Below are 11,143 nucleotides of genomic sequence, written 5' to 3' on the forward strand. Positions count from 1 at the left end.
GACTGTTAGGGAGTACTGTCTAAAGTTCAATCAATTGGCCAAGTATGCTCCTGAATTAGTGGCTGATAATTGGGCTAGTATGAGTAAGTTTATGACTGGAGTGTCTAGTTATGTGGTTAAAGAGTGTAGATCTACTATGCTGAATAGTGAGATAAATCTTTATAGGCTGATGACTCATACCCAACAGATTGAGGCAAAAAAAATTAAGGAGAGAGATAGAATAAGAAGGAATAAGAGAGCTAGGTCCGAGCAGCACGGACAGGGTCAGACTAGATCGCAGGGAGGGAGTCTCCCTCAATATCAGGATCGTTTATCTATGCCAGCACCGTCATCTGCTAGTGCTCCCGTGCCTAGAGATAGGCAGGAGCAAGATAGCAGGTCATATGCATCCATGTCCCAGTACAGTGCTGGTAGTAAGCCAAATCATCCCCTGTGTCCTAGGTGTGGTAGGGCTCATTTGGGTGAGTGTTGGGGTGAGAAGAAGGGTTGTTTCTGGTGTGGTGACATGGGTCACAGAGTTAGAGATTGTCCACAGAATGGACAAGGGCGTCGTGACTATCACCCTCAGACCTAGACTCAGACTGTTAGTGCTCTAGTTCCAGCGACTCTCCCAGCCCCATCTTAGGGTACCTCTTCTATCAATGCTGGCGGACAGCGCCAGAATAGATTCTATGCTTTATCATCCCACCAGGAACAGGAGGACTCTCCCGATGTTGTTACCGATATACTTCATATATTTTAATTTGATGTGTATACTTTGTTGGATCCTGGATCCAGTTTCTCATATGTTACACCTTTGTTTGCTGTGAATTTTGAAATGGGTCCTGAGATTATTCCTGAGCCTATCCTAGTTTCTACCTCAGTGGGTGATTCGATTGTTTCCCAGAAAGTGTATAAAAAGTGTCTTGTTACCGTTCTTCATAGAGTCTTGTTGCCTGATCTGATTGAGTTAGACATGGTAGATTTTGATGTGATTCTGGGTATGGACTGGCTGTATTCTTCTTATGCCTCTATTAATTGACAGACCCGAGTGGTCATGTTTTAGTTTTCGGGTGCATCCGTTTTTAAGTGGTTTGGGAATTCTTTGTCACCCAAGAGTCATTTTATCTCTTACCTTAAAGCTAGAAAGCTTATTTCCAAGGGGTGTACTTACCATTTGGTTAGAGTCAAAGACACTAAGTCTGAGACTCTAACTCTCTAGTTTATTAACGTCGTCAATGAGTTTTCTGATGTCTTTTCAGATGATCTCCCAAGGATACCTCCTAATAGAGAGATAGAGTTTAGGATTGATCTTCTTCCCAATACTCAGCCCATTTTTATCCCTCCTTACCGTATGGCCCCTGCAGAACTTAAGAAGTTGAAAAAGCAACTCAAAGATCTGCTAGATAAGGATTTCATAAGGCCCAGTGTTTCTCCTTGGGGTGCTCCTGTATTGTTTGTGAGAAAGAAAAATGGCTCTTTGTGTATGTGGATTGATTACCGCTAACTGAATAAAGTCACCGTAAAAAATAAGTACCCCCTTCCGAGAATAGATGATTTATTTGACCAATTGCAAGGTGCAAGTTATTTCTCAAAGGTAGACCTTCGTTCTGACTATCATCAACTCAAAGTTAGGGAGTGTGACATCTCAAAAACCTTTTTCCAAACTCGTTATGGCCATTGTGAGTTTCTTGTTATGTCTTTCAGGTTAACTAATGACCCAACAACTTTCATAGACCTCATGAATTGAGTGTTCAGACCATATCTAGATATGTTTGTCATAGTTTAATCGATGATATACTGGTGTACTCCTGTAGTGAGGATGAACATTCTGATCATCTCCAAACTATCTTGCAAACCCTTAGAGATCATAAATTGCTTGCCAAGTTCAGTAAGTGTGAGTTTTGGCTAAGGTCAGTTGCTTTTCTGGGTCATATAATTTCTTTCGAGGGTATTAGAGTTGATCCCCAAAAGACTGAAGCTGTTAGAAATTGGCCTAGACCTATTTCTCTAACTGATATCCAAAGTTTCTTGGGTTTAGCTGGCTATTACCGCCGTTTTATTGAGGGTTTCTCCTCTATAGCGTGTTCTATGACTTGGTTGACCCAAAATAAAGTGAAGTTCTTGTGGTCTAAATCTTGTGAGAAGAGTTTTCAGGAGTTGAAGACTCGACTCACTTCAGCCCCTGTTTTGACTTTGCCTTATGGTGTTGATGGTTTTTTCGTGTACTGTGATACTTTAAGAGTTGGGTTGGGTTGCGTATTGATGTATAAGGGTAAGGTGATAGCTTATTCTTCTAGGCAGTTGAAACCCCATGAGAAAAATTATCCCACCCATGACCTTGAGTTGGCTGCTGTTGTGTTTGCTTTGAAAATCTGGAGACACTATTTGTATGGTGTCCATGTTGATGTTTTTACTGATCATAAAATTCTGCAGTATGTGTTTACCTAGAGAGAATTGAATCTTAGGTAGAGACAATGGTTAGAATTGTTAAAGGACTATGATATGAGTGTGCTATACCATTCGGGAAAGGTTAATGTTATGGCGGATAACCTAAGTAGAGTGTCCATGGGTAGTGTTTCTCATGTGGTAGAAGGTAAGAAAGAGTTGGCTCGTGATATACATCGTTTGGCTAGATTGGGGGTTAGGTTGTTTGACTCTGCTGAAGGTAGTATAAGGGTTCAGAGTAGTTCCGAATTCTCCTTGGTTTCAGAAGTGAAGGAAAGAAATACTTAAATGCTAGTTTGGTTAGACTGAAAGAGTCAATCCAGGACCAAAAAGTAAAGGTTTTCTCCCAAGGGTGAGATGGTGTGTTGAGATTGCAGGGTAGATTGTGTGTCCCAAATGTTGATGATCTGAAATAGAGGATTATGGCTGAAGCACACGGGGCGCAATATTCTATTCATCCTGGTGCCACCAAGATGTACCGAGACTTGCGAGAAATCTATTGGTAGAGTGGCATAAAGAAAGATATAGCAGCGTTTGTAGCTAAGTGTGCAACATGCCAATAGGTTAAGGTTGAACACCAAAGACCTGGTGGTATGATGCAAGAGTTTAGTATTCCCACCTGGAAGTGGGAAGACATAAATATGGACTTCGACATTAGTTTACCTCCTTCCCGACGCCATCATGATTCCATTTGGGTTGTGGTTGATAGGTTGACTAAGTATGCTCATTTCTTGCCTGTTTATACTGCATATATTGCTGAGGATTACGCTAAATTGTATATCCGAGACCTAGTCAGACTGTTTGGAGTTCCCTTGTCTATCATTTCTGATAGGGGTACTCAGTTCACTTCGTAATTTTGGAAAGCTTTTCAGAAAGGTCTTGGTACCTAAGTGCTTTTGAGTTCTGCTTTTCATCCGCAGACCGATGGTCAGGCTGAGCAGACCATCTAGACCTTAAAGGATATGTTGAGAGTTTGTGCACTTGACTTTAAGGGAAGTTGGGATGATCACTTACTGTTGATAGAGTTTGCTTACAATAACAATTTCCACTCTAGTATTGACATGGCTCAGTTTGAAGCCATATATGGGAGGAAGTGTAGATCACCCATAGGTTGGTTCGAGGTGGGTGAAGCGGCTATGAGTGGTCCTGATTCGGTATTTGAGGCTATGGAAAAAGTTAAGTTGATTAGGGAAAGGTTGAAAACTACACAAAGTCGTCAGAAGTCATATGCGAATGTTAGAAGGAGAGACTGTGAGTTTGAAGTTGGTGACCTAGTGTATCTAAAATTTCACCCATGAGAGGGGTGAAGAGATTCGGAAAGAAGGGGAAGCTTAGTCCCCGTTATGTTGGTCCTTAGAAAATTTTTAGTCGTATTGGTAAGGTAGCTTGAGGTCGAGTTGCCTTCCGAGTTGTCCTCTGTCTATCCAATATTCTATGTCTCCAGGCTTAGAAAGCATATTCGCGATGCTGTGGTAGTGGATTCCTCTGTGAGTGCTGACATTCAAGAAAAATCTTTCTTTTGATGAGATTCATGCTGAGATTCTTGATTTCAGTGTCTGAAGACTAAGGAACAAAAAAGTTCCCTTGGTCAAGGTGTTGTGGCAAAACCAATCTATTGAGGGTGCGATCCAAGTACCCGTACTTATTTTCTGTGAACTCCGATCGAGCTGAAGGTACCGTTCTTTCCTAAATAATGCACTTTTGATAAAAGTTGCCGTAGTTCAGCTGTCATTTATTATGTGTTCAGCTGTAGTTTCTTGAATTTAAGCATTCTATGTTGCATTCGGAGTGAGAAACGATGTGGTGATGAGTCTAATGAATGATTTCAGCAGTGTGATCTATTCCTTATCTAATCTTGGCATGTCTAGTGTCATTCGAGGACGAATGTTTTCAAGGGGGGATGATGTAATACCCCAAAAAAATTTTTGTTGAAATTTTATGCGTAAACATATTGCGTTCTATCTTCTAGAATGATTTATAAGTTTTTCGTGTAGAATGTCTTAGATAATGACCCACCATTGCGTAGCGTATTGAATAAGCTTTCCAACGATATGTGGATCATCCAAAACGGACACCCGAGCGACGAGTTATGAACATTCCAATCAAACCGTGAATAGTACTAAACAGTAAAACGTGTAGGAAAAAGTACTGAGGTCTGGCATATTTTTGCTCCAACTTTAAATGATCATAACTCTTTGTACATAATGATCTGGGTGATCTAATATATATCAACGGAAATATCTACAAGTCCTCTTTCCAATGAAATTGATTTTATCAAATTTGTCTATCGGAGCAAAAAGTTATGGTCGATCTACTTCAGCCTACCTTTTGGGTCAACTTCAAATGATCATAACTCCTCGTACACAATAATCTGGGTGAGATACTATATATCAACAAAAATATATGAGAGTCCTCTTTCTAATTAAATTGGTTTCAACAAAAATATATGAGAGTCCTCTTTCTAATTAAATTGGTTTCATCTAATTCGGATATCGAAGTAAAACGTTATGGTTGATCTACTTCAGATTATCAAAACAGTCCACCAAAGGACAGATTCGAGAATTATTTGATTTTTAGGGGCTTTTTAGTCATTTACCCTCACCCAAAATCCGTCCAAACCCTATATTAAAGCCTATTAGAAGTATTATATATTATATTTCATCAAATTACCTCCAAAAAAAAATCCTAAGCTCCTACATCCAACTTCAAGAACCTCTAAAGTTCACCATTAATTTTGCAAATTTATTCAGGATTCCAAGTTCCTAGTTCAAGAACTCCAAGAACCATCATTCAAAGTCACGATTAACATCTCAAAATTGAGTATCGATCTAAATTTCATCATTTAAGGTATGTGGGGGTTTTCAACAAGAACTCTCTTTCGTTCTTGTGCCCAAAAGTAATTTTCTTTACAAAGGCATGATTTTTATTTGATTTTTACGAATTTGAAGCATGAACCCATATCTTATGATGATTATTATGAAATCTTGATATTTATGATTTTGAAAGATGAATTTACATGTGTGGAGATATAAAGCATGAATCTTGAACGATATTTATCATTATTTTGATATTTGGCTCGTGAATCCCCATTGGAAATTGTATTTTTTTGAGAAAGTTTGTGTTATAAGCACGTTGATGTTGAATATTTAAGATATTTTGAATGATTTGACCTTTTGGTCTTAATGGAGTTATTTTGAACTCGAGTGTGAAAGAAATCAGCAACGTGGTTGATTTTGATAGATGCGAAGTATAATGGCTCCCGATGTATATTTATATATTACTAAAATTGTTTTGTTGTGTATTGTCTTTGAAATAATCTGAGCTAAGTCCGGGAGAAATCTTTAGCACCAAGTAGGAGGTATAAAGTGACCTTACGTCCCTAGAACTATGTGCCCCCGTAGGAGTGAGCTTGAGGCTGATTTATATAGTGATCACTAGTTTATATGGCTTTGATGTCGATAGTCCTACTCCGATGGAAAGGATAGTACGGCTCTCCCTAATGTGGGTTGTATGTTGGACTCCATGTAGCTCACATGGTTTATGTCGGTTATAGGATCTCCCAGTGTGTATGTGTTACCTTGTGTCTATGGTGAATGGTGAAGTGATTTGAAAGTGGAATTGTGAAAGTTATTCTTTTGAAAGATTTAAATGATATTTACATTATGAGAATTGATATTCTTGATGAAATGAAAGTGATTGATAAATTATATGATGACTCACATGTGTTATTGTACTTATTTCATCCTCTCATGATTATGATGATTTTCTTCGGGCTATGTGAGTCTTTCATACATCCTGCATATTTCTTATAAATATTTATGATGATGATATTTATACAACTGCATACACCCCCATATACTCGGTTTCTTTCCATGGTACTGACCCACATCTTTGGATGTGGGCTATATTTTCTCGAAATGTAGGTTCAGGTGCCCAGTTTCAGGTTCGACAGTGATTCTTTGGGCACGCTGTTCTATATTCTCTGTTGTGGTGAGTCCTCATGTTCCGAGGACGTGATGTCTGATGTTGGTTTCACGAAATCATTTATATTTGATAACTGAGTATGAGTCAGTTGGGGCATATCTCAATGGCTCGCTAGTTTTATTGATTCTCTTAGAGGCTTATCAGACTAGTATAGATATTGGGAGTTGACTAATAAGTCGTATTTTGTTACCTTTCTGAAATTCTTTTATTCTTGGATGATGATTACTCTATTGATATTTAAGGGTTATTTATGAAAACCCCATTGATTTGTGTTGAACTGAATGAAAATGGCTCAAAGGGTTAGCTTGGGGCTACTCGTAGCCTCAAGCACCGTGTGACGCTTCGGGACCCATTTTTTGGGGCGTTATAGTTGTTGTGCCTCATAGATACACACAATTGGTTTTAAATTATTGAACTTTGAGATGGTAATGTATTTTGAGCTAAATTTGATGATTGACTGCCATAGATATCTTAGGATTCTCTTGTTTATGCATCGTTAATATTTTGTTGTGTTTTTGTTGCTTGAGGACATGTATTATTCTAAGCTGAGCATGTTGATATGCCATGGATCATAGCAGTTACGATGCTTAAACTTGAAGAACATGCATTTACTTAAGGCTATTTTATTGGATTTGATGTGTTTTTGGAGTGATTTTGCAGGAAACTAGGTGTTGGAAGCCAACCAGAAGAAAACAGAATGAAAACACAAAAAGTGACAATTTACCTTGGCACCTGCACCCCATAGGTACAACTTACTAGGCGTAGGTAGGTTCGTAGGTGTCACAAATCAAGATTCAGAGAGACAATTTTTGAGGACTACCTATGGCCCCTCCTAAGGCGTGTGGGTACCATTTACAGCTCATAGATAGGCCCATAGTTGGTTGGGACACACTATTCCATGATCATTTTGAATTGATTCTTAGGGTTTCCAGGTAACCTACATTTACTCCTACGATGTTTTTAGTCATTATTATGTATGTTTAGTGAAGTTTTTCCTTTTCGATTAGGATTTAAATTCAATTGTTTCTATGTAATCTATAAATGCCCTTTTTCATATTTCTTAGTTAGTTTATGCCTAGACTGTACCTTTGGGGCTAAGTTTACATCAATTCACAAATATCTTTTGATTCTATGATTGACTTGTGCTCTTATAATTCTTGGTTTGTCTTTGGTTTGTTGTTCAACTTGACACTTTGGATTTGTTTCTTTCATTATTGTGAGATTGGTTCTAATATTGTCTATGAATTTCATGAATTGTCTCACAACTATGATCGACTAATTTCCTTCACTGGGATTGCAGAAATCCTAGCAGATTAACAAAGTAGAGGAAGTGCCAAGTTGTTCTAGCATTTATTATTGTTTTCTTCGATCTGATTATTTTCTTAACAGGTGCTCATGTTAGGATCTCACCTGTATTCACTATGACCTCGAGAGGGAGGTAGATAGTAGGAAAGGGAGATAACAAATGTGATATGGTGTTATTTGCAAAAATAAGCTTACCTACACTATCTACTTAAGACGATTATCTTTTATATAATAACATGAGACTCAAAAGCTAATAGTTAAACTAGGATCCAAGATAAGGCTCAATAAGGTGACACCCTGAGACTTAAAAGTTAAAGGGTGAAATCTATCTATGAGTCCACAAGACAGTTGATGGAACATAACTTATCAAATTCACCAAGAAAGGTATTGAAATAATTTTATGTGCATAATAAATCTATAGAGTTAGGACCCAGGGGGAACACTAGCCTAGTGTTCATCTTAGATTGAATACAACCTCAAGCATCCAGTTCTTGTTATTTTTTACTATTTCAGCAAATCCCCCATTCTCTTTCTGTATTGCCTAGTGATTTTAATGAGTTCAAGCACGATTTCTGGCGTATTCCTTGTGGGATAGACCCTAACCTAGTTGAGTTACTATATTTTGACATCAATTACTTTATCCTTCAATTAAAGGCATAACTCTGACAACATCAATGAGTTAGCATTAACCCAAGATTTATCATTTTTTCATCTAGTTTTTCATTTGTCAATGCTTCGGTGATAGATTTCATATGATTCTTATGTCATTCATTGAGATTCATTGGATTTAGATGAGAGGTTGTCTTTTGTTGAGGAGCCCATCTCCATTTTAGCCAGAAATATTAGACAGTTGCATTCTAGAGATATTTTGGTGGCTAAGGTCCAGTGGAGCTATCATCCTATATATGAGGATACTTGGGAGGTCAAGTCTGATACACGTGGTATTTATCCAATCTTTTCATTGATTCAGGTATTTCTCTTGCCTTTAGTTCAAGGACAAACTTAATTTTTAGTGGTGGATGATGCAATTATTTGATTTTTTTTTTGTATTTTTGTAAAATATATATTTTTGTGTGATTCGATCATTTTACTCCTTATGGTTGCTTTGTGGTAATTTTGGGGTGTAGGGATGATTTTTATGGTTCTTAATACATTTTGGTGTGATTTATCTGAGTTTGTAGCTTTTAGTAACTTGAAAAGCCATATAGTTGACTTCAGTCAACATTTATTATGTTGTCCATTGTATGAAAACATGGACTGTGCCAGTAGTTTCGGAACGTTAATTTTAGGTTGTGTGGTTTTATTTCTTTTATATCTCATTTTGACTCTCGATTTGAAAAATTGTGAAATTGGGTCTTGAGGGTCAATCTTGTGAAAATTACATTTCTTCAAAATTCTAATATCGTCATTTAGTCCATAAGGTCAAATTTGGGTTAGTAGTAAGGTCGATTCAGTTTTGTGGCCTTTAGATCCCATTTCCACCCTTGGTTCAAAAATAGTGTAATAGGGTCTTAGGGATCAATTTTATTCTAATGACCTTTTTTCTTAAATATAATGATTCCACTTGATCCAAAACATGTTTTACAATTAAAATGCACTATTGGATCATGTTCATATGGTTCCAAATAAGTTTGAGGGTCATAAATAAGTTTTTGACATTGTTGGTGTTGGTGTGTTTGCAAAAGCGAACCTTATACCATTTGACCGTGTCATTGAAGAAAAAATATGGCCACTTAAACGATATTTTAACCCTTTGACTAGGACACTTAAGCGCTCAAAGTGTTGCTTCAGTGACCATCACTAAGTATAAGACTCAAATTCATATTTTTAACATTTTAGGAGCTAGGAATCTCCAATTTTGATGATTTGCAATGCATTTTTTTTCCATAGAATCATTATCTATCAATTTTGAACACCCTTTCTCCCATTTTCCAAGAACATCTATTTTTTTATTTCCACCAAAGTTGAGAATCAAAACATCATTTCCACCATTTTTTGGTCTTGAGAGCTCGGATTTGGGCGATTCTAAAGGGATTTATGGGATTTCTTCCTTGGTTAAGTTTCTAATCTTATAATAATTATTTTTCTCTAGATTTCATCTTCAAAACAACTTTAAATTCTTGATTTTTAAAATGGGATTTGGGGGTTTTGTTGGTAAATCATAAAAAAGTCTTTTTTTATTTGAACCTAATTTTTAACTCTTTCTCACATGGGTTTTCACCTAAAAAATCTTACGAGTAAGGGGAAAATGTTTCCCAAATAGGATTACAATTTTACCCTTCTTTCATAGAAAACCCATTTTGGGGGTTAGTTTTGACCACGACTCAAAATAGGTAGTATGGGTATTTTCGGCTTCCTTTTGATGCATAGATTTTGTATTTGTATGATTTGGGTGAGATGCTATATATCAACAGAAAGATATGAGAGTCCTCTTTCTAGTGAAATTAGTTTCATCCAATTTGGACATCGGAGTAAAATGTTATGGTTGATCTACTTCATACTATCAAAACTGTCCATCAAAGGATAGATTTGAGAATTATTTGATTTTTAGGGGCGTTTTGGTTATTCCCCCTCACCCAAAATCTGTCCAAACCCTATATTAAAGCCTATTAGAAGCATTATATGTTATATTTCATCAAATTCCCTCAAAGAGAAAACTCTAAGCTCTTACATCCAACTTCAAGAACCTCCAAAGTTCACCATTAATTCTACAAATTTATTCAAGATTCCAAGCTCCTAGTTCAAAAACTCCAAGAACCATCATTCAAAGGCACGATTAACATCTCAAAAATGAGTATCGATCTAAAGTTCATCATTCAAGGTATGTGGAATTTTTAAACAAGAACTCTCTTTCGTTCTTTTGCCCAAAAGTAATTTTCTTTACAAAGGCATGATTTTTATTTGATTTTTTATGTATTTGAAGCATGGACCCATATGTTATGATGATTATTATGAAATCTTGATGTTTCTGATTTTGAAAGATTAATTTACATGTGTGGAGATATAAAGCATGAATCTTGACGATATTTATCATGATTTTTATATTTGGTTCGTGAATCCCTATTGAAAATTGTGTTTTTTTAAGAAAGTGTGTATTATAAGCACGTTGATGTTGAATATTTGAGATATTTTGAATGATGTGATGTTTTGGTCTTAATGGAGTTGTTTTGAACTCGAGTGTGAAAGAAATCCACAACGTGGTTGATTTTGATAGATGGGAAACATGATGGCTCCTGATGTATATTTATATATTACTGAAAATGTTTTGTTGTGGATTGTCTTTGAAATGATCTGAGCTAAGTCAGGGAGAAATCTTTAGCACCGAGTGGGAGGTATAAAGCGACCTTACTTCCCTATAACTACGTGCCCCCGTAGGAGTGAGCCTGAGGCTGATTTATATAGTGATCACAAACTAGTGATCACTATA

This window comes from Capsicum annuum, chromosome 11 (assembly GCF_002878395.1).
Source record: "Capsicum annuum cultivar UCD-10X-F1 chromosome 11, UCD10Xv1.1, whole genome shotgun sequence".
Classification (NCBI taxonomy): Eukaryota; Viridiplantae; Streptophyta; class Magnoliopsida; order Solanales; family Solanaceae; genus Capsicum; species Capsicum annuum.